A 4,023-nucleotide genomic window follows, 5' to 3' on the forward strand; every position below is an offset into this window, starting at 1 on the left:
ACGCTTCACATGGGTGAGGCCTTAAAAAAAAAAAAAAAGACACAAGGTCACTTTGGGATCCTGGCTGAACACAGACAAACTGGAATACCATCTAAACCACAAAATTCCAACCATCCACTCTTGGGACCCGTATAAGTACCTCACAGCTCTAGCCTTGTGCAAGTTTCTTACCCTAAACATAAGATTTATTAAAATACCGATCACAGAATTATCTGTTTCGTGACAGCACATAATCCAGAGAAAATGTCTGTTTCCATGAACTCACCACAAAAATCACCTGGCATAACTGGAAACCCTACAATGAGGCCCTCCAGCAGGGGCAACAACTGCCAAACCATGGAGGATGTGGGGGAACCAGCAAGGAGCGCAGCAACAGAACAGGGAACAGTGTTGTTGACAGCTCCTCGAAAGGCTCAGAACAAATTCCTTCAGCTACTGCAGACTGAAATGCAGCCAGCAGGAGAATTCTGGCTGGGAAGATGCCCTCCTCCTCCCCCCTCCTCCTTTAGCGGCTGGGCCATGCAGGCAACTGGTCACCTTCATTACAAAAACTGTGGTTGGACTCCACACCCTCATCCACGTAAGGCTTGTTCATCCACGGTATCCATGCAGGTGAGTGAAGCAGTAGGTAGAGCTGCCCCTGCTCAGAAAGTCTGGCTACTGAACCACATCAGTGCTGCCACCAGGCCCACTCCCTCTTACTGAGGGAAGTGCTATTCAGCTTGGTGATGCTCCCCTGTCCTGCATCATGGGCCAAAAGTCCAACACAGAGGAGCTGTGAGCAGGTGGTAGGTAGTAGAAGCACAGAGCGGCCAGCAGGGCGGCAGCCCAGGGCCAAGAGCATGCCGTCCTTCAGTAATGACCTGCAGGACAGTGTACCCAGGCAACTCTTCCTGGCCTGCTCAGAGCCTTCCGGAGACTCAGGGCTGGAGAAAATCTTCCTTCTTACCTGGCCCCCCACTCAGGGTTTAGACCCTCCGGGATACAGCACCCATAAAACAAAAGCAATAAGGGAGTAAAATGAAGATTAGAGAAGTTAAGTGCAATAGTTAGGGTCAGCCTACCAGCAAGTGATGACAATTGCTTGCTTTATCTGTAGACATCAGTGCATAGAAGCATTATGGTGCATAGCTGTGTGGGATGTCAGAAAGCACATCATTAATATACCCAATCGGGCAGCCTGAGTGAAGCATCAGTTGTAGGAGCAATGCGCTGTGCTGGTAGGACAGCTGTGAGCCTCCTCTGTAGAGCAGTGAGGGTTTCTTAGTGAACAAGAGGGTCCTGTATCCTCAAGAGCCTCGACTTACATACAAACCACAGGGCCAGTGCCTTCAGTGGAGGAGGTTGTGGTTCTGGAAAAGTGCAGAGCACAGCCTCCGTAATCACATGTGCCACCCTGGGAGAAACAGCCTTTATTTGTGACGTGCTCCACCCACTGTCTGAAGAAAGTGTCTTGACATCCCTTCTGTCCCATCTGCTCCAAGGGTATGCGTTTCTCACCCCTCTCTGGCCAGCAACAAATCTGCTGTCACACTCATTCTGAGTCAAAGTGCCGTCCATTATATTGGCCCTGAGACTGTGGGTTGGTCTTCGCTTTTTATAAACAGACAAACAAATGGGTAACGAAATCTAGACAGGTCTTTGTTATACTTTCTTCCTGAAGTACAAACATCTTCTCCAGGATGAAGGAAACACTTGGATAGATTCCCTCTCTTCTCCCACGTGGAGGCAACATCCTGAGTCTGTCTCGCAAGCCCAGATCCCCTCACTGTCTTCACATCACATGACAGCCTGGGCAAACAGCTTCCCAGGATCATCATCATGGTGGGTCCTGCACTATGGGTACCGCCTTAGGCTTGATTCCTCACACAAGGACAGGTCTCTTGGAAGATTTCATTTAGAAAATAGATTTCACGCCCTTCTAAATTTCACGAAAATTTACTGCTGAAATTGAAGAAAAGGGGAGGGGGTGGGGCAAGGCTTTAAAATTTTAACAAATAGTTTTCTGGAAATGTTCAGGTAATTGTTTTCTTTAAAAAACACAACTCTGGTCATAGAACTTCAAGAGATGCAGAGCAAACTTGTCTATCATCTTAGTGTCAATTATGTCATAGAAATAAATGACCTCCAAACACGACTCACATCAACAAAAGACTACTTCTCACTTATCCTTCTGGGATTCAGGTTACTGGAATCATTATCTAGGACCAAGAAGGCTCACCATAGTGAGAAGAGAACTACAGCCCCCAAAGATGGAGGATTCGGGTGCAGAGATGGCACATGCTGCTTCATTAAATCCACTCATATTTCACTGGCTGAAATAAATCACAAGGCAAAAACTGAAATCAACAATTTGGAGGTCAGTCTTAGCGCCTGGCAGCAGCGCACAATGGAGCGAGGAGCAGTGTGAAGCTGCCATGGGCCTGAAAAATTAAAAAAAAAAAAACAATTTGCAAAGTATAATCTTTCTGGCGGCCTGACTGGGCTGGTGCCATGACAACAGGCATGAAATATTCAGCCCCTATAAAATATATTGCAAGAGTGGCCCAGCAGAAACAAATCCGACTAGGAACCATGAGGTTGTGGGTTCCATCCCTGGCCTGGCTCAGTGGGTTAAGGATCTGGTGTTGCTGTGGCTGTGGTACAGGCTGGCGGCCACAGCTCCAATTAGATCCCTAGCCTGGGAACCTCCATATGCCGTGGGTGCAGCCCTAAAAAGGACAAAAAGACAAAAACATATATATACATATATATTGCAGACAATCTATTTGGTCAAAATTATTAACTTCCATCCCTAGTGTACACAAAATAATCTTACCCTTCTCCACATGCCAAAATATGAGTGATTTTTCCAAGCACTGCTAGGGCTCAAAGTCTAACATCTTCATTCACAACTCAAAGCAGCTCAAAGATCCAGCCATGACTCTGCTTAATCAAAATATCAAAGAACAGCTTTTCCACTGGAGGTCTACACCCCACCGCTGGAGTGACGGCCAGGTCTCTAGTAATCCCTGAGAAGTTTCAGCACATTTTGCAAGTACTTAATACTGCTATCCACGGGCAGTGGAAAACTGCCTTTCCTATCACTGCAAGTAAAGATGTGGGGTGAAGACATGCTCAGGTGGTGTTGACGAAGGCAGACACAGACCTCACCAAGAGGGAAAAAGAGCTCCCGGAGGATGAGGTAGAATGTGTGATCACCATTATGCAGAATCCACATCAATACAAGGTCCCAGACTGGTTCTTAAATAGACAGAAGGCTGTGAAGGATGGTAAGGTCCAGGCCAATGGCCTAGACGACAAGCTCTGTGAAGACCTGGAGCCACTGAAGAAGATTCCAGCTCACAGTGGACTTAGCCATTTATGGGGACTTCCTGTCCGAGGCCAGCACACCAAGACCACAGGCCACAGAGGCCACACCAGGGGTGTGTCCAAGAAGAAATAAATTTATCAGTGTTGTCTGTTTTTAGTTTATACAGTTTTTTCAATTTTTTTGTTTGTTTTTGTTTTCTATGGCCACACCCGTGGCATATGGAGGTTCCCAGGCTAGGGGTGTAATCAGAGCTGTAGTCGCTGGCCTACACCAGAGCCAGAGAATGTGGGATCAAAGCCCCATCTGTGACCCACACCAAAGCTCACAGCAACGCCGGATCCTTAATCCACTGAGCGAGGCCAGGGATCGAACCTGCAATCTCATGGTTCCTAGTCAGATTCATCAACCACTGAGCCACGACGGGAACACCTTAATTTTTTTAAATCTTGAAAAATATCAAAGAACAAAAGTTCATATTATAAGCCAGTTGGAACAGGGACTGGATCAATATAACATCCTGTCATGATATGAAAGAAGCAGAAAGACACTGCACCCATTGAAACAGAGCAACAGCAAGATTCAGCTATGGGTTTGTTTTGAGGAAGAGCTCCCTTTAACGGGATACTTTTCCCCCAATTAGGTCAATTTCTAATCCAAAATGATCTCCCTAGACTAGATCCTTGGATGTCCCTTATCTTGCTTGGCCTCAT

At 46.7% G+C, this 4,023-nt stretch overlaps 1 pseudogene; it reads left to right on the top strand.

The window, feature by feature from the left end:
* LOC106510474 lies at positions 301–3,530 on the top strand (annotated as a pseudogene).

Source organism: Sus scrofa, chromosome 6, assembly GCF_000003025.6.
Source record: "Sus scrofa isolate TJ Tabasco breed Duroc chromosome 6, Sscrofa11.1, whole genome shotgun sequence".
Lineage (NCBI taxonomy): Eukaryota > Metazoa > Chordata > Mammalia > Artiodactyla > Suidae > Sus > Sus scrofa.